The sequence below is a fragment of the Euprymna scolopes genome, chromosome 14 (genome assembly GCF_053919585.1).
Source record: "Euprymna scolopes isolate OS-2025 chromosome 14, ASM5391958v1, whole genome shotgun sequence".
Lineage (NCBI taxonomy): Eukaryota > Metazoa > Mollusca > Cephalopoda > Sepiida > Sepiolidae > Euprymna > Euprymna scolopes.
The window spans coordinates 154,225,667-154,247,549 of record NC_136495.1 but is presented as its reverse complement, the minus strand read 5'-3'; positions in this window follow the sequence as shown (position 1 = coordinate 154,247,549).

The following is a 21,883-nucleotide window of genomic DNA, read 5'->3' as shown; positions in this document are numbered from 1 at the left end:
CTTAACCCTTCTGCCATCTGAAATACCCAGAGCCTGGGCAATCACATTTTTGGTCAATTCTTAATATCAAACCATTCTGTAACGCGTTATCCTATTCCTAAGCCAACAAAAAATAAGTAAAAAAGAATTTCTAAATTTAAAGGATAAATATAAAACCATATACTAACTCCATCCAAAATATAGCTGCTTCCACTGCATGAACTTTTACTCACCCTCTCCTCCAGTAACAAGCTAATAGCAATGCCCCTTAATCATTTTGAGGAGTGTAATTTATCAGTATATATATAAGATTTACATACTAACCCAATAAGATTAACTACCCACGCGGAGTCACAGAAATACCGAGATTAGGACACAGGTGCGTGGCAAACAGTCTCGGTGCTAATAGACCCGTAGATCTTCCCAGGTAACCCGTCTAGGAGAAGGAAAACTCTGAAGCTAAACCTAAGGAGAGGGAGGCCTCTCCAGTTTTGGATGACAACCTTCCTAGAGCTGGTGACTCCAGCAAATTACCGGTCTGCAAACCTAAACTGCTTAAGGAGTAAATAGACACTGCCTATTGCCTGATTTCCATACTTCTTCTTTGCCTATTAGCCAGGCGTGGAGGTCGAATCACAGAGATTCGACAGAAACACTCAGTGGGGGATCTTGTTTCCTGACTAGGGCAATGAACGCCGTTTTCCCCTCTCTCGACACATCCCACCCCTCTAAACTGGGCGTTTGGGAGTGCATGAATGCCAAAATGCTAGTACAGGTCAATTGGGTTAACCATCGTCTGCTGGGTTGAGGGTACCGGATTGACATTTCCTCGCTGCTGTTCCCGACTGGTAGGACAGGATCCCTAACTCTTTGGTAGCGCTTACAGCGGCTGCTCCATCAACAGTTAAATAATATCGGCATGTTTGCAGTGCCATGTCGCGCATGGAAAGGGAATCCTGCAGTCATCCCCGGTGGGCTTTCCTGATGCCACAATCCTAGTAGATGGAGGGTCAGCTGATGGTCTACTTATATTGCATGTCAAGTATAACCAATTCTTCCGCACCCCTACCTAAACTGAAAGTCCCCCCCAAAACAAAAAGAAACCACAATGATGGTAGTACAATCTAAAATTACACTTAAACTAGGACAAAACTCACACAAAACCAAATTGCCTCCTCCCTTGAAGCTTGTATTTACGAACATCCGTGAGCTTAGAACTAATTTAAATGACGTCGAAGCATTTCTCCTAACAAACACCCTGGATATTTTAGCACTAAGTGAGACTAACCTACACTCCTCCATCCCCTCTAACTACTTTAACATGCCCGCATATCTCCCACTCTGCTGTAAGGACTCTGACAGACATATGCACGGGCTTGGAGTCTATATTCGAAATACCATCCACTTAACTAGAGAAACAAAACTAGAATCTGCCGATCAAGCCTTTGCGTGCTTTAGATTTAACATGAAACATAACATTAGTTACTTTTATTTTCTCTAACGCCCCCCCCCCTCGACCCAGGACTGACAGCACAGATACAACACTTTCCCTCGACACTAGCGCAAAAGTGCATGTATTTGGTGACTTCAATGCCCACCAAAACAACTGGCTTGGATTTTCTACTTACACAGACGCAGCTTGTAGTACAACACATAGCTTCTCTATATCTCATTTTCATATAACAGACGGTTACGTTTCCAAACTGTTTCCCTGACCAGCAAGAACAATACGCATTACTTTTAGATCTGTTTCTGACTACAGTCCCCGATGATTGCGTTACGAATGCCCACAGCCTACTTGAAAATGCTGATCATGTAGTGATAATAGTTGAAATCGCACTAAACTCTAGAGCCAAAAAGGAAGAGCCATTGCTCAAAACAACAAGATATTATAAAAAGGCTGACTGGGAAGCTATCATGGATCTCACCAGAGACGCCCCATGGAGAAATATCTTCTCACTTCCTGCTGGACAGTGCGCACCCGAGACCACTGAGTGGTTCAAACAGCAATTGAAGCACATGTTCCCACGCGGAAGTTTTATAACAAGCCCCGCTCTCCCCAATGGTTTACTTCTACTTGTGCAGCTGTCATCGCGCAAAGGCAGCATGCGTACCGCAGATTTAATCGACATAAGTCCAGTTAAAACAGACAGAAGTATATAGAAGCCAGAAATAACTGTAAGAAAGAAATAGCGACAGCTAAGATATGGCAGTAGTACTCCATCCTTGGACGCACTTGGCTTTTATATAGATAGAGAATTGCATCAGTAGTGAGATATCTTCTGGAGCGGTAGAAGGATCCTACCATCTTTCCAGCGACCCTGGCAACAGACTTGATGTACGTGTTCCATTTCAGATCAGGTGTAAAGGTCAAACCCAGAAGATTGTCAAAACACGGGGCCTCTCCCAGACGAGAGCCATCCATCCCAATTGATGCCAGATGGGGATCAGAGCGTTGAAGTAGCGCCGTTCTCTCCAAACTTTACAACAAATGTCTTAATGAATCTTGCTTTCCTGCCTGCTGGAAAACTGCTTCTGTGGTACCAGTTGTCACGAATTCTGGAGAAAGAACTGACCCATCAGCTTCCTCCCACTTTTCACCAAACTATTTGAGTCTATTATTAACCAAGCTCTAGTTAATCACCTTATAGATGCTAAACTTCTGACCGACTAACAATATGGATTTAGGAAAGCCCGTTCCACGGCAGACATCCTAACTGTAATCTCTGAGCGTATATACCATTCACCTGACAAAGCAAGGGAGGGTAGAGCTGTAGCTCTATATATATCTAAGGCTTATTACAGAGTATGGCATGAAGCTCTTTTCAGGAAAATCAGATCATACGATATCACTGGAAGAATCTCTAACATAATTACATCCTTCTTAGATAAGAGAAAAATCCAGGTTGTCCTCGATGGTCGTAGATCTAAACAATATGATATAAATGCAGGAGTGCCCCAGGGGTCAATCCTTGGACCTCTACTATTCCTAATATTCATAAATACCCTCCCTGACAAAATTGTCTGTGAGATATATATGCTGATTACACCACTCTCTATAACCGACACGACAGGAAAACAAATGAACACGTATCCAAACAAATGGCAAAAACACTAGAGGATAATCTCCAATCTATAGTGGAATGGAGACAAAAATGGATGGTCACATTCAATGCTGCTTAGACTAAACTTGTTTCCTTCAATAACCACAAGAAACGTTCTCTGCCACCTATAGCAATGGCCAAAGAATCTTTATCTGAAAGTACATCTTTTAAACTCCTCGGCCTAACGTTCACAGGAAACATTTACATTGAGAGCATTGCCAGAAACGCTGCGAAAAAGGTAGGTTCTCTCTAACGTGCTAGCAAGTTACTAACATCCGAAAGTATCCTGTACCTCTATAAGACAACCATTCGCCCATGTATGGAGTATTGTTGTCATATTTGGGCTGGTTCATCTGTTACTAGTCTTTCGCTCCTAGACAGGGTTCAAAAGAGAGTCGCTAACCTAATAGGTTCTGAACTGTCATCTAAGCTTCAGCCTCTGTCCCATCAACGAAATTTAGCATCCTTCTTTCTGTTCTACAAGAATTTCAATGATGAATGCTCTGACGAACTGCAAGCACTTGTAAGTACCCCCCACAAACCCGAAAAGCAGCAAAATTACACCCCTTCACAGTTGAGATCCCTAGATGTAAGAGAGTCTTCTACTCCAGTAGTTTCTTCCCCAGAACGGCTGGACTTTGGAATTCCCTTCCGAGTTCCTTCTTTCCCAACTGTACTGACATGCAGAAGTTCAAGTGTAACGTGAACAGACATCTTGCTGCTCAACTCCCCACAAAGTACCACTGTAGCTTATGTCCCTGATAGTAGCCCCTATAGCAAAGTGCCAATGTGCCTTGTTTGGGGTGAAATTGCAATAAAAACTAGCCCTGGAGGGGCATAGGCCATCTACAACTTTTGTAAATGTTTTTGTAGCGAGGAGTTCTTTTTACAGGGTGAGGGTGCTGGCTCCATCCTCAACCTTCCCAGAAGGTACATACAGCGCCTAGTCTTCCCAAATGGTCACCCATCTGGTACTGAACTTCGGTGAATCTGGTGAGAACCGGTGTGTCAACGTGATTGTGCCGTACATTTCGATTACTTACAATAAACATGATTAAAACGGAACGAAATTTAAATGTCCATTCCATTTTTAAAACAACCGTAAAACAAATCGTTTTCCACAAGTTTTACCCTTTCTGTCATTATTTTTGCAGACTTAAAAGATTATCTAAAATATTATTTGTATATTTTTACTTCCTCATTGTCTTTTCTTTTCTTTAACTCGTTCATTCGTTCTTTTCTTTCTTCTTTCCTTTTATATTTGTGTCTTATGCATTTCATACATCTTTCCCTTCTTTCATACATTTTACCTTTCTTTCTTTTTCATTAATCTTTAGCTCTTCTACTCAGTTTTCCTTGTTTTCTTTCTTTTTCCTCTAATACCTATTAGTTAACTATTTCATTCTTCCCTTCCTTATGTCTTTCCTTTATCATTATTCTTTCTTTTCTTTTTCCTTTATACTTATAATCGTACACTTTATTCCGTTCTACTTCATCTTTTTTTTTTTGACTATTTCATTCGTCTTGTCCTTTTCTTCTTTCCAATCCCTGAATTCTTTAATCTTTTTAAAATCATTTTTCCTTATTTCATTAACTTCTCTCATATTCTTAACACATTCGTTCTTTACTTCTTTTCATTCGCATCAACTCCGTATATATCTTCCTTTCATTGATTACTTCTTAAAATTATGTTCTGCAAAACAAAACCCCAAAACAACAACTCACCTCTCCCTCCTTTTCCCTTCTTCCCATTTCCCCTTTCTCTTTCTATCTCCCCCACGTCCTGACAGGTTTCCCAACTGAAAATGTACCAAACATTAATACTGCAACCCTTTTTCCTCTCCCATTGCCAAACTCATTCATGTTCTGCACGACAGGGAACAAAAACTATAAAACCCACTATGAAAGCAACAAAACCAAACCCTACAAACTAACGATTGAAGATACAAAGTGCTTGAATAATAAAAACCTTCTACAAAATAACTGGATTCAACATGAATACTATTTCCAAAATAACTGTATTCGGCATTAAATAACACGAAAAGGGTTGATATGCCGTAAAATCAAACAAACAAACTAAACCTAACCAAACTTTTAAAAATATTTTCTGTAATTTTCGGTGCGGTAATGATTTCCACGCTCCGCTAACATATCTTTCTTTAATTTGTTACTTTTCTACACGTCCAAGGATGGAATACTGTTGCCATATCTGGGCAGGAGCTGCTAAAAACAGACTATCCTGCCTTGACAGAGTACAAAATAGACTTCGTGGCTTAGTAGGGATGCCCTTTTCTCTACCCTGCAACCTCTATCCCACAGAAGAGACGTTGCGAGCCTATCCTTGTTTTATCGTTATTTCCATGACAGGTGCTCGTCTGAAATCCAATCTCTGGTCCCGCCTCGCCAATCTTTTACGAAAAACACCCGTCTAGCCGAATCCACTGTGAAAAATTTCCCCCATTCTTCCGGGCCTTGATAAGTGGTGATCACTGTGTAAAAAAAAAAAAAAAAAAATTCTAATCCGTTCTTGATATGACCCTATCGTTTCCCGGGGAGAGTTACTTGGTTGAGGAATGTCCTAAGAACGCAACCAGCTTCCCCGGGGGAATACACGATATAACACGATAGGTACATGGAAACATCAATGAAACAGGTCGGTATGTCGTCGGCTTTAACCGGCTGGCATGAGTCGCGTCTTGCGTCTTCATTGCGTCGTTACAGGCAGCTTTATGTCGTCATCGTCGACATTATGATCAGGAACTGCAAGCTGAAATCGAACGCTTGTAGAAAAATAGCGAACAAATGCATTTTTATAAAAATTAATAATTTATTTAACATTAACACTGGTGGAGCATATTTTAGTCATCAACCCATTGCGTGCGCCCAAACAACTATCTCCGTCTCGCGCGTGAAGAATCCAAGCTTCAACTGTTTTAAAACGATACAATCATATTTAATTCTCTCTTTCTTTCGATGGAGAAAGAGAAAGAGAATGAAAGAGATAAAGAGCGAGATAGAGAAAGAAAGAAAGAAAGAGAGAGAGAGAGAGAGAGAGAGAGAGAGAGAGAGAGAGAAAGGGAGATGTTTCATCGCCAATATTTTGTTGTTTTATTTTTCAAATTATAATATTAACATAGCTTAACTTTCATTATGCACTGAACTCATAAACATCTGTCAATCTTCGTGTGGCGAATGTTTCAACCTTTAAAAATGCCTACTCACTGAAATGTGTGTGTTGTCCTCCACATAAGTGCAGACCAAGTTAGGCACAAGGTTTATTAATGTAGAAACCCTCAGCTCGCCCAAAAGGGGCGCTCTCCATTGTGCGTTTCATTTCATCCACATTTCATCCACACATGTGTGTAGAATGTAAATTATATACAAAAAAATAAAAACCTCTAAATAAACTGTACAAGGCAACCGTTCGCCCACGTATGAGGTATTTGTTATGATATTTACGCTAGTACATCTGCTACTAGCTTCTTACTGCTGGACAGGGTTCAAAAGAGAGTCGCCAACCTAGAATGGCCTGAACTGTCAGCTAGGTTTGAACCTCTGTCCCATTGAAGAAATGTTGCATCTGCCTGTTTTACAAGTATTTTAATGATATATGCCCCGACGAACTGCAAGCATTTGTACTCACTCGATATAAATCCCCTCGACAAACCAACAAGCAGTAAAATCCTAACCCTACACAGTAAAGATCCCCAGATACCAGTAAGCCTTCTACTAATTAGCCTTCTAATAGTTTCTTCCCTAGAACTACTAGACTTTCGAATTCCCTTCCCGGTTCTTGCTTACCTGACTATACTGACATGCAGAAGTTCAGGTGTAATGTAAACAAACATCTTGCTGCTCAACTCCCTTCATAATATCCCTGCAATTTATGTTCCAGGTAGTAGCCTCTTAAATCAAAGTGGCACTGTGCCTTGTTTGTTTAAAAATGCAATAATAAAAAAAAATCTTCCAAAGTAATATGAATTCGTTAATTCATAAGCAACAACAACAAAAAAAATGGTTTGGTCTGGCTGCTTTAGAAAAGCAAACCTATCGGCTCATTTATCCTGCTATGCAATTTTGTAAAATGCATCAAATAAATAGAAACATCATGAGTGATGTATATCTGAATCCTCCAGGGTTTAGGATTTTATACTCGGAGACTTCTCTTTATCAAGCGACTCAACTAATATTTGCATCCACTTACGGTCGAGTAGCAAGCTGCAAAGCACATGTAATCAACAGAGTATATAATAAATGACAAATGGCTTAGTATTGGTTCAATATATATGAGTATAGCGAGTCATTTTGGAGTCATGACCTCAGTCTAACCAATCGGTAAAGCATAAAAATAATGACATTCCTTTTCAATAAAGGAGAAGTGAAACATCATGTCGCCGGATTACATTAAATATATTAAAGTACTTTTCTATCATGTATATCTGTTTGTTACTAACTATGGTGCCCTCAAAACTAATCGTAAATCATTTATTAAATTAGTCATGAAGAATTCTTAAGATACCGGTCATATCATAACGTGTTATACGCGTTACAACTGTATTCCTAAAAATAATAGACCCTCCCGTCAATTTCATCGTATGAACTCTGCCACAACAACTAAGTTGCTCAAAAATTCACACAGATGATTTCTTTATAGTAGTGAAGGCTTTGTGCAGAACCAACCACTTTGGTACAACTGCTAATCTCAGTCGGTGAAATTGTTACCACAAGACGAAATACCTCATATTTGACATCCAAGTCTTCCTTCTTCGAGATACATGTCTTCATTAAGATTGGAGTGCATCTCTCCTAGTGAGTTAAACGTGCCTCCAGATAACACCCTGAAAATTTCTACGCTTCAGCGCGGTACGTACAGCACCTACCCTTCCCAAATGGTCACAGACATATAATGACGTTAAGCAATGATGAGCATATTCTGTTCAATTCAACAGCATTTCTCGCGGTTAACGGTTGTCGAATTGATAATAACGAAACTAGGGATGGCTTCTGTCGCTGGGTTCGGATCTATCGACTGGTGTTAATCGTGACACCCTGCACTGATGATTCCCGAAAGGATGAAACACGAGTGTGTGTAGGTATTTAATAATTATTATAGTAAATGATTATATCTATAATATAAAGCTGAACGCCTATATATATATATATATATATATATATATATATATATATATATATATGTGTGTGTGTGTGTGTGTGTGAGTGTGTGTGTGTGTGTGTGTGTGTGTGTGTGTGTGTGTGTGGTCAGGAATAGGCTCCTATGTGGTTGACTATTTTAAAAAAAAAAGCTGATTACATATAATGATAGAAGATGTATCGAGGATCAGGGATGGGAATGTTTGATCTGGCAGAATGGTGGTTCATAAAAATTGTGGGGTTTGCGTTCGCGCCTGACCCCCAAAGTATGGAAATAAAAAATGACAAAAAACGTTTACAAGGGTTTTTGATATAGATGTACATAAGAATACTTTGATAGGTATGTTTTAACTTAAATAGGGATGGTATTATAAAATTGTGGGGTCTGCGTTCGCGCCTGTACTCCATGGAAATATGGCACACACTTTAACAAAGACTTTTCTTATCTATTTGCGTAAGTATATTTTGATAATTATGTTTCAGTTTGAAGAAATATGGTATAATAAAATTATGGGGTGTTCGTTCAATAGAATGTAAATATGTCACAAAGTTTAACAAGGTTTTTTAAAAGGGATGAGGGTCCACAATAACACCTCAACTTTAATCTTAATTCACGTAAGCTTTTATTTAGTTTTTTTTTAGTTAAATCATATTGTGTTGAATAAATTCACCTCATAAATTCACGTTCTTATTAAAGTGAAAGCCCCCCCCAAAAAGTCGGAACTTTAGACAATTCTCGACACAAATTTTACATAACTCTGTGTTTTTCGTTCTCCACTTTCACGTGGCACTCTTTGGAAAATAGATAAATAGATAAATAATAAAAAATAAGAACGTTACTTGTTATCGTGTCAAAAGAAGAAAAAAATCCTGCTCACGTGATTACATGTCTTTTAAACACATTTACATTACCTTTTTATTTTAATTTATATATCTGTTTAAGCTTTTTTGTCAGTGTACTAGAAGGAATTCAGTTGATTACAACCCTTTCTGTGTGTTCTTTACATTACAATAGTACAACCCTGAATCTGACGGCGCAATACTATACCGTTCAATACTGTAAAACTGAATCGAAGCTGTTCTGCTTGAAAAGGGTGCCATTTTCTTTTTATTCATATTTATATCGATTCTTTGCTGTAAAAAATTAAAGTAATTACCTGTTTACTTTTTTAATATCCCATTTTGCTGCTTCGGATTATTTTACTTAAGTAAAGCGTCATTATTTTTCAAATCTGCTTTTGTTTCTTTGTTTTTCGATATTTCGCTGATATTATTTAGTAAGAGTGTTTAGATGAAAAGCAAACAAACGACTACCCGAAAAAAATAAATATACAAGAAATAAATGTTACCATAGTCAATAAAAGTTCAGTTCATGTTTTTTGTTTTGTTTTGAAATAGTTTTTAATGCTCTTTACTTGAAATAATTTCAGTGAACCGAAATTAAAACGAAATTTGATGCGATAACTACTTTAATGGACTTTTATATAAACTACATATGCCATAATCGAATATTCCTCAAACACAAAATAACGAAAAATATTAAAATATGTTTATAAATATTCCTTACGTTGACTGAAACTCTATTAAATTTTTAACGCAGAATGCTCAGGTGTTCCTCCTTCAAACTGAAAACAGGGCTCTCCATTTCGAAGTCGTTGCCATTTTGATTTTATTTTTAAACCAATTCATGAATTAAAGAAAAAAATTACAAACGACTTAAAAATACAAACCAATGAACTTTTCTGCCATATAAAGTAACTTTTATTGACTATGGTGACATTTATTTCTTGTATATTTATATTATTATATATATGACATTTTCTCGTTGTAAGGAAACATGATTTTGTTGGTCACTCTTGGTTACGAATGGAAACAAAGTTGATATAAAAAATATATTTTCGCGAAAATTATCTTTACTTTCATCATATTTTGCTTAGGGTAAAATTTTTGAGTATCAAAACCTATCTCTTTCAACCCCCTCTTTTTCATAACCTATCATACTTTCATCAATCACAGTCTATTTTCTGTAGGCTGTTTTTAAACCCAGTCAAAGAAGGATACTTCTGCTAGTATATATATATATATATATATATATATATATATATATATATATATATATATATATATATATATAGGAACAAGTAGATAGTCCTTTATCCGCGGAATTTCGAAGAAGTATTTTCATTCTCATCAGAGGGTAGGATTTAGAAAAATGCGGGATCGGATTTTGCTTCCAAAAGTATTTACTGAAACTACAAGTAAGTAATAGATCTTACTTGATAACAAAATGTGTAGCAGAGGGATAAGGGTGAATAAAAAAGTGATTTCATGTAAATGGATAGTCTGGTGAAGATAAAAGTATTCAATGACGGTAAAATCCAAAAATGCAAATCCAAGAAAGTTAGATGTCCATCCGCACAAGTAAAATCCAAGGGAATCGCGTAAATGGAAGATGATCCAAAATAATCCAAAAGGCAGAAATCCGTGGAATAATTCACAAATAGGTACAAGGAAATGGGAACGAATTTCAATATATTATTAAAAGAAAGATAAAATGTGCGTAAAAAAGAAATGGAAGAAATTTAAAACTCGACCGTCGACGCAAGGCTATATATATATATATATATATATATATATATATATATATATATATATATATATATATATATATATATATATATATATATATACATGAAATATTAATTCAGATATTTAAATTTTAAATGTTAGCACGCAAACAGGAAATAAGGTCAGACAGATGGCCTCCAGATTGTTTTCCATAAAATCACTGACTAGATAAAATGATGTTTAACGAGATAGGGTAGGCACCGAAGATCAGTGAGTCTGACAGAAACCACTGATGAAATAATAAGATTAATAAAACATTAAGAATCAATGTTAAACAAACAAGGAGAAAACCCCCAAATCTGCATCTTGAGTTTTTATTTTTTTCTTCCTAATAAAATAATCTTTCTTCAAAGTTAGTTTTTTTTTTCTCTTGTGTTCAACTTTGATTTCAGATCATGAGTGTCACCTTACCCAGAGAAACACAGCAATCGCAGGATTAAAAGACATCCTGGGGACGATTTCAGTTTAGGACAACTGTCATTTAACTTGGAAGATATGAGCTATGATTTGTGCTTTAGAAACTGTTGATTGGCATTCCATAATAACCAGGCATTTATTTGTCAGTAAAATTTAGAATGTGATCCTCCCCTTTTAATGGAAGTAATGCAACACACAAATATATAGATTTCAATTTAACTAGTCAGATAAAGGTATGGCATAGCCTATCCTGCCTTGACCGAGTACAAAATAGACTTCGTGGCTTAGTGGGGGATGCCCTTTTCTCAACCCTGCAATCTCTCTCCCACAGAAGAGACGTTGCGAGCCTATCCTTGTTTTATCGTTATTTCCATGGCAGGTGCTCGTCTGAAGTCCAATCTCTGGTCCCCCCTCGCCAATCTTTCACGAAAAACATCCGTCTAGCTGTATCCACTGTCAAAAATTTCCCCCACTCTATATCTGTGCCTAAATCAAAACGCGGATTCCATGAACAAAGCTTCTTTCTTAGAACTGCACGCCTGTGGAACTCTGTTCCGTCTGCCTGCTTCCCACCGGACTACAACTTGGATATCTTCAAGTCCAACGTTAACAAATTCCTAATGAACCGACCCCTTAAGTAAACACTTCATCAAATCTCCACACTAACGTAATGTACTTGCAATAACCCTTATCCCTGAGTAGCTTCCTGGCCTTGATAAGAGGTGATCACTGTGTAAAAAAAATTACATTTTCGCCCCAAACAAGGCACATTGCCACTTTGGTGTAGGGGGCTACTATCAGGGACCACAACTACTGGGGTACTATGTACGGATTTGGGTAGCAAGATGTTGATTCACGTTGCACTTCTGCATGTCAGTACAGTTGGGGAAGCAGTGACCTGGAATGGAATTCAAAAGTCTAGCGGTTCTGGGGAAGAAACTACTGGAGTAGAAAGATCTTTTACATCTAGGGATCTCTACAGTGTGGGGGTGGGATTTTGCAGTTTGTCGGGTCTATCGAGGGTGTCCACGTCGTGGGGGCACAAGTGCTTGCAGTTCATCAGAGCATTCACCATTAAAATACTTGTAGAACAGGTAGAGGGATGCAACGTTTCGTCGATGGGACAGAGGCTGAAGCTTTGATGCCAGTTTAGGGCCTATCAGATTTGCGACTCTCTTTTGAACCTTGTCAAGGAGCGAGAGACTAGTAGCCGATGCACCAGCTCAAATATGACAGCAATACTCCATACATGGGCGAATGGTTGCCTTATAGATGTACAGGATACTTTCGGGTGTTAGTAGTTTTCTAGCACGGTAGAGAGAGCCCACCTTCCTTGCAGCGGCCCTGGCAATGCCCTCGATGTAATTGTTCCAACTTATGTTTCCTGTGAACATTAGGCCAAGGAGCTTGAAAGACGTACTCTCAGATAAAGAGTCGTTTGCCACTGCTATAGGTGGCAGAGAAGGTTTCTTGTAATTATTGAATGAAACTAGTTTAGTCTTGGCAGCATTGAACGTGACCATATGTCCTTTCACGTTTTATTTAAATGGTGCGATGTTGACAGATGATCGATTGTGCCATATAATTGACATTTCCCCCACTCTATATCTGTGCCTACATCAAAACGCGGATTCCATGAACAAAGCTTCTTTCTTAGAACTGCAGGCCTGTGGAACTCTGTTCCGTCTGCCTGCTTCCCACCGGACTACAACTTGGATGTCTTCAAGTCCAATGTTAACAAATTCCTAATGAACCGCCCCCTTAAGTAAACACTTCATCAAATCTCCACACTACCGTAATGTACTTGCAATAGCCCTTATCCCTGAGTGGCTTCCGGGCCTTGATAAGTGGTGATCACTGTGTAAAAGAAAAAACACACGAAAGAGTCCGAAAAAGCAAATGTTAAACAAATTATTCTCACCAAACACTATAAATGTTACTGTTTTACCTACGAACTTGTTTTTTAAAATTATATTTTAAGTTTTTTTTCCAATTTATGTTTTAGGTTAAACGTAATCTCACCGAAATCACATACGATTGATGAGTTTTTCGTCTCATCTGATGAAACAAATACAACAAATACTGTTCTAAACGCAATAAAATTTACTTTGCTTCTAAATTAAAAGGAGAAAATGATAAAAATAATTATCAGACTTGAACTATTTTCGGCAACTAGAGTCAGCCATTTTGAATTTTACATGTGACAAGATCGTATTTTAAGTGAAAAATTAAATTGAATAAAAAATATTTTAAAGACTTAAGTAGATGAATAATACATACATAAGTTCGAACACTAATCTTTAATTCGTTTGATAACAGTTATTTTTTAATATTTGATTTTTTCATGTAAATATACTGCACAATCGCCGACGTATGATCAGCAGCAATTCTATATCTATACATTCTATATAAGTCATCGAATCGAAGATCTGTAACGAGCTGTATTTCCGCAATGTTTAACTCGGTTGGTTCGTGGTTTCAGATCGCCCAGTATTATATACATAGGAACAGGTTAATAAGTTTGTACCGTTGCTCTAATAGCAATTAGTCATCCAGTATTATGTTGCAAAAATGTACATATTAATCAGGTTGGGAAATACATTTATTATGCCTAACATTATGTTTAATATTATATAACTAGTAAGATATAATCGTTACCCACACACTCTATAAGAAAGGTATTTCTTAGATAACAAGTTTCCATGGATTAGCCACCGAATATTCTTTTTATTGTGATAGCCTCTGGATATATACAGATTTACAGAAACATACAAATGTCATGTGGCCTGTATTAAAATTGCGTCTTAAAAATAGCCACTATTCCACGATGAAAATTATGATGATAAGTTGAATGTTTAGCATATCGGAATAATCTCGAAATAAAAATAGTTAAACAATAATTGTTCGTACCGATCAAAGTCTTACAGACATTGTTTAAAATTGATATAACTAGAATTATGAACCATACGGCTCAGCCCCAGTATGTATATTACGTATTAAATTGTTTTTAACGTCAATACCTACATTGTGAAAGTAAATAAATTGTTTTGAAGTATTAAAATAATTTTTAATACCATTAATTCGTTTAGTTTTAGAGTCGCTTATGTTTGAATTTATGTTTTTTTTTTTTTTTTTTTTACAAAGGCATCACCACATTATCAAGGCCCAGAGGCCACTCAAGGATAAGGGTTAAAGAGTGTACAGTAGAAATTGGTCAATATAGTAATCATTAGTAATGAAAATTTGGTAAATTTAATAACTTATATGGAACGGCTCATCAAGAACTTATTTACTTTAGACTTGAACACAACCATATTGTAGTCAGTCGGAAAGCAGGAAAACGGAAGACAATTCCACAGGCGTGCAGTTCTAAGAAAGAAGCTTTGTTCATGGAATCTACGTTTAGGTTTAGGCACAGATAAAGAGTGGGGGAAATTATTGATAGTGTTTACAGCTAGACGAGTGTTTCTTGTGAAAGTTTGGCGAGGGGGGACCATAGATTGAAGCTCAGTTGAACACTTTACAAACATTACGTAAATCAGAAATCTATGGCACACTCAATCTTCTAACTTTAATTTCAATTTGGTTGATATCGTTCTGTGCTTTATGATTTGTTTTAAAATTTCGACTATTGAAAATTTTATATTTTTCATTTCTTAAACGTCCAGTTATCCTAAATTTATATCTAAATATAAATTTATATATGCATGATGACTGTTTTTGCTAATCGGGAAATTCAACTGTTTATGTAGTATTTTACCATATAATTGTTTTTATTTCTATAGACTGCCTAATACAATTAAAAATCACGTTTATTTTCTCTAAGCTTTTACCTAGGATTTTTGCCATTTCTTCTGGAAGAATTCGTCAATTTTGACCTTTAACTTCAATATTGGAATTATTTACCAGCATAGAATATGAGAAATAATCTTCATATCTAATCCCGAAGCACTCCTCGAATTGTGTACCTCGAATACATATCCTTTTTCTTGTTTAATCCAAATTTCCTGCTTAAAATTGTTTCCCTTTTCTATGTTCATTTAAAATATTTAAAATAATTTTCAATTTATGTTCTAAAAAGCGAAATTATGTTTATCCATAATAATTATTTTTCTAAAGATATTTCCTCTGAAGAGATGAGCCATGCACTGAAAATCTATGGATTCAGAAAAAAACTTTAAATTTCGTGTATTATTTCAAATAATAAATTTTTGTTTAAGATGTCTATGTTTTTACTGCAAATAATTTAAATATAAATCCTAAAATCTCTCTCTCTCTCTCGCTCTCTCTCTCTCTCTCTCTCTCTCTCTCTCTCTCTCTCTATATATATATATATATATATATATATATATATATATATATATATAAGGAGTCCAATGTCTTCGGGGTTATAAATCCAGGTGGGAAGAAAATAGGCCCATGGGAGAAAGTGATATTCCTTTATAGCGAAAGCGTACTGCTCCTTGTTGATATTTCGAACAGTATACCGGGCAGTCTTATTCGTTGTTGCGTTGATTGTGTGTTGGTTGCTGTAGCCCAAATGCTTTCTCGGTGTTGACAAAGTATATGCAAAATTGGGTGGATATAACATTCCATTGTCATTATCCCCGTGAGTAATTGATTTTTAGCATTAGGTTAAGCGTGCAATGGACCTTGGAATCAACAGTGTAGTTATAAAAATACCAAAGATAGCTAAATAATCCTTGAGATGATATTCGGAACGGTACGTTGGAAAGGCTTGCTTGAGGTGTGAGTATCTGAGAAAGATAGTTCGTTTCCTTGTTTATAGTGGATAAGGAAATCCTTTTAAATGATGAAAATAGGAGAGTGGGGTGAAGTAGAGAGGGTAAAGAGAGAGTGGGGTTAAAGTTGGGTGAGCATACAGGTTCTTAATAGAATTTTATCGGCGGAGGGAAAGAATTGTGTTTAAGTATTCTTTAAAAGGGATTGACCTCTTAATTTTAAGATTAAGTGGGAAATACACATTCTTGTGATTTTCAATGTGGGCTGTGCGTGATAGGGGGTGGGTGTGCTGTTTTTGCTGTGCAAATGGGTGAGCTGATAAGGTGGAGATAGAGACGAGTCATCGTGTGAAAATATGGAATGTTTGGAGGGTTACTTAATTAAGTGAGTTCAAGGTTGGGTTCTTTTAATTTTGAGTGTATATTTTAAAGGTGACTTGGTTAGTTGAGATAAGTCAGTTAAATACGTTTGTTATCGTAGTTTGATCTAGTTTAATTATGTTTGTTTAAATTTTATTTAAAATACATATATTTCTGTTTCGAGGCGATCTATGGATGGGTTTGTTTTGTTGTCGTTGAGTTAAATTGATGTTTGAATGAGTGCTTTATATATTGTGGTTATTTATATATTTTTTATATTTTTAAATAGTTGATTTAAATGGGGGCTGGGTATGTGGTCGCCCAGGCGTGGTTAATTTTAACTATTTATATAATGATTACTTGTATATCCACCTGTCAAACCTAAATATAAGTGCAAATATAAGCACATATATACCCACAGACACACATACATACGCACATATACATATATAGACATACACATATACATATAGATAGTATACACTTACGTGCAAACACTGATCCATACCATGCTTACATGAATACAGACTTATATATATACGCATCGTTATACTAATGCATATAGACACTCAATTACATATATACATATCATAACGCAAACACGCATATTAGAGAAGGGAGCTACTTATATTGCTCTGTTCTTAAATATTGAGCGTTTCCTGTTTGGCTAGGATTTCCTTGAAAGTATTACTTCAAGTAATATCTATCAGGATTTTTCATCTGAATTCTATAAGTGTCTTATCTCGACCTATATTTTTTTTATTTTGACCTTTGAAAAGTTTACCAAACGCCTCTGCCAATTTTGGGTCTAATCATTTGAAATTTTAGATGTAGGTTACTTGAACATGGATCAAACATTTTAATTTTATTTGAGCCAAAAACAATAAATGTTAAGGGATCAAAATTGGGGTCCAAGTTGAAATAAATGATCTCTGCCCTTTCTACATAATTACTCAGTTAATTTATGGTCTAAGCATTTGAAATTTTACATAAGGTGTATTCAGACATAGGGCAAGCTTTTTAATCGTTTTTTGGCCGAAGATTTGGCTGCCAAGGGTCAAGATTCAAATATTTGAACTTTGCGGTCTCTAGCAAACTATTCAGCCTATTTTGGGGTCTAAACATTTGAAGTTGTACATAAAGGGTATTCAGACATACATTACGCTTGTTAATGAGTTTTTGGGGCGAGAATTTGGCTGCTGCCAAGAGGTCAAATTTTAAAGAGTTGACCTTTGTAGACTCTACCAAACCTTTCCGCCAATTTTGCGTCTAAACGAAGAGAGAAACAACATGATTATTAATTACTAAATAAAACAATTTATTTATGAATTATAAGTTCTAATGAGAATTTAAAACAAATCGCAGGGATAAAATGGCAGATAGATCAAATACAAGTTATTAAAACATTTATAAGCATCATTAAAATTAAAATTCAAAAACTTTGAATAAGTAGACACACTGTTTTGAAACGCATCCGACAAACCCAATCTACATGCGTCACCAATATTAAGCCTTAACACAACAACACGAAGGACATTTTACTTAAGAAGAAACAATGAAGCACACTTACATTCTCCAATGAAGGAGATAATAGTATCCAAAATTAATGAAAAATCTTGGAATCTTAATAAAAAAATATTTCTTTTAATAAAATATTTGCATCTTAACGTGTTTTCAAAACAGTTTGTCTTCTAATTCAGAGTTTTTATTATATTTTATAATTTCATGAATCCAATTATTGTTTGTACATTTGTTGGTCACTTATAAGCTCCAAAACTACTGGTAAAAAAATCACAATATGCGGCATCAGACACCAATGAGATAAACTTTTTTTATTATATCATAAATATATCATATATTATGTCATAAGGTTGTGTTCTTCAGAAGGATCCCGAGTATTGAACAAAAGTACGTTTCACTATATAAAAAAGGACGCTCTCTTTTAGGTGTTTAAGCGGCCAATGCAAATCGTAACAAGAGAATATTGCTGAGAAATACCTTCTGATGAAGAGTAGGTTGTGAGAATAAACATCCATTATTGGCCATCTCAATCCACACCTAAATTTTAAACAAGAAATACAAATATATTTAGAAAACCTAATTTTTTCCTGCTTCATATATGTCTTTAAAAGACACAGTCCAGCATACCACATGGATGAATATAGTTGAAGAGCACATAACAGTTGCATGCTAGAAATTCGCACGCTAACATTGTTGTGAGTAATGAAATTATGCAAAAATCACTTAAGACTGACATGCTCCAAATCTATTTGACAAAATTCCACCAAATTTAGAAGGAAGAACCATTGGAAAATGGAGTCTATTATAGGAAATCAAATCGATAATACTATGATTACTCTAACTTATAATACGCCTATAACGAATAAACAACGAGTCCCTACAACATTTAGGGTTGATATGCCGTAAAACAAACACAACCAACCAACCCTACAACATTAATAAAGAATTAGACCAAATCACATATAATTTATAATGAAAATCATTTGTGATACCAGGTGTGTCATACGAGAGATATGATAAAAATGCTACTACTACTATTAATAATAATAATGATTCTGATTTCGTTTATCAACGTCTCCCTGGAAAGGGATGGGATTACTTTCCAGAGGATTTCCATTAATCCCGGCTTCAAACCAGGAGCTTCAAAGATCAAGGGTTTTCCTAAGGATGTTGGTGGTACCTATAATTGCAGAGGTTTGAAGGCCGCCTAAAACATCAGGGATTTGTAGTTTTTTTCAATTGTCCTTCCAGACGACTTGATACTACTCCTAGTGTACCAATTACGACCGGGATTATTTGTGTTTTTACCCCGTGTATACGCATAATCTCCAAAGCCAATGGAGGATAATTGTTCCACTTCTCATTCTCATTCTCTCTCACATTCATGTCCCAGGATACTGAGAAGTCTACAATCTGCCAGTTTTTTGAGACTTTGTCAATGACGACCAAATCCGGACGATTATGTTCCAATTGCTTGGTTGTTATGACACTTTTGTCCCACCATACCTCTATCTTGCCATTCTCACTTGTTCTCACTTCAGCAGGCATCTCCTCAAACCATTTTCACCCCAACCCTCTCCACACCTCCCAATATATCTGGAGTCCAGTGCAATCGTGTCTTTTGCGGTACTCTCTCTGGGCCAGTCCACTACACCCTGCTGCAAGGTGTGCAATTGACTCTGAGGTCTTACGACAAATCCGGCATTCTACAACAACTTCCTCTCCTAGAACAACTTTTTTGAACAATCGTGTTCCTAATGCTTGCTTTTGTGCTGCACAAAAAAGCTTCAGTACTCTTAGCCAGATACCCAGCTCTAAGCGATTGCCATGCTCTTTCATCAGCCACTTCTGCTATATCCTGGAAGAACCTTCCATGCATTTTCTTCCTAGCCAGTTCCTCTGCCCTGTCACTATCTACACGTTTCACATAATCAGCCTTGGTCTCACATACCTCCACTTCATTGGACACAACCTTAAGCATTCTCTCCTCACTTCTAACCACATGGTCCTTCATCGACATCTCCTCGGTTCTAACACAATCTTTTACACTTTTCAATCCTCTCCCACCATCTTTCCTCTTTTGATACAGCCTTGCTACGCTACTTCGAATGTGAAATATACCAAACATTGCTAAAACTTTTCTTGTTTTGATATCGATGGCATGCAAATCCTTGTCAGACCATTCTAAAATTCCCGAACTGTATCTTAAAACACTAACTGCCCATGCATTTACTGCTTTCATTAGGTTTCCTCCATACAGTTTCGACTTTGCAATTAGTTTCACTCTTCTAAGATACGCCTTCCTGACATTTTCCTTACCTTCTCTGTTCATGATGCCTACACCCTCCAGCACTCCCAAATACTTATATCCTGTATCTTCTATTTTTTTCATGATTTCTCCATTTGGCAGCACTATTCCATTCGAATGAACCTTTGCTAACTCCATCCCAATGTCTTCTGAGTATGTCCCCGCAAGTTCTACCAGTCTCTCCATTTCCTTTTCATTTCTACCGAATATTTTCAAATTATCCATAAACCGTAGAATAACCAAAGTTATACCCCAGTTTTTCTCACTTCAAGAGGATGCTCATTACAAAAAGAAGTGGCGATAACGAATCTCCTTGAATATCCCACGTTTAATGCCAATCTGCCTCATATCCTCTCTGTTTGCTTTCAGCACCGTTTTCCATTGAGCCATACTTGTCTCCAAAAGCCCTACCACATTCTCAACAACCTTCATCATCAATAGTGTTTCATGTATCCATGAATGTAATAGATCCATGCTACGCTCAGATTCCTTTTCATCCTGCATTATTGCTTTATCAATTAGTAGTTGCTCTTTAGTACCTCTCGAGCCTTTCCGGCACCTCTTTTGTTCGTTAGGAAAAAACACCATTACTCTCTAGATATTCATAAATTTTCTCCGCAAATATTCCAGTTAACAGTTTCCACATCAATGGCAGACATGTAATTGGTTTATAATTATTGACATCTGTACCTTTTGCAGGATCTTTCCTAATCAGTGTTGTTATTCCCTTTACAAGCCAATCAGGGAATCCCCCGACTCTACAACCCTTTGCAGAGCAGCAGCTATAGGTGGATAAAGGCATGGAAACTGTTTAAACCAGAAGCCCATCACTCCATCTGGACCAGGTGCCTTCCAGTTTGTCATCCTTTGTATGCCAGCCTTAATGTCATCGATGGTCATCTTAACGTTCTTCATCTGCTGCATTTCTGATAGCCTATCTGACCTCTCCCAACCAGCTCGCCTTCTCATTATATCGCCCTTCGACAGACCAAATCCCACTCCAGAATTTCCTTGCATCTTTTGCATTTGGAGTGTTGGTATTTCCCGCCTGTTTACTACCATTTAATTCTTTATACAGCTGAGACTGATTGTTCCGAAAAAGGTTGTTCTGCCAAAATGCAACATTTTTTCCAACAAAGTTCCTAATTTTCATACCAGCAGTGTAGCCCTTCTCTTTCAACATTGTTAGAATGTTCATCGTTCTCTTTTCCAGCAACCTATACCTCCTTTCAAGCTCGTTCTTAGATTTCTGTCCTAGTTTAACTCCTTTTCTTATTTCTTCGATTCTACCAATATCTTTCCGCCACCGTTTAATAATTTCTTCAAGCCGCTTCTGTCAGTGTAGCCTTCTATCCTTCATTTCTCCCTTTTGTCTTCTATAATAAGCCAAGACAATTCGCTATAACGTATGACGCTGCATATAGAAGACTGTTAAGTCCGTAATCGATATGTTCTTTCTTATTATGTTGTGAATTACTCCTTGAATTATTTTTACCTCGTTTTTCACCTTCCGTCTATCAATACTCTTCATACTTGGAATCTCTATGATATCGTCTCTAAGAAGAAATTCTCTTCACTTTTGAAGTACTTCTTTTTCTACAGAAGTCAAAGTTCGAACTTCATCACCACTTCCCCATACATCTGCTCCTTTCACTGGCTCCATTGTCTCAGAG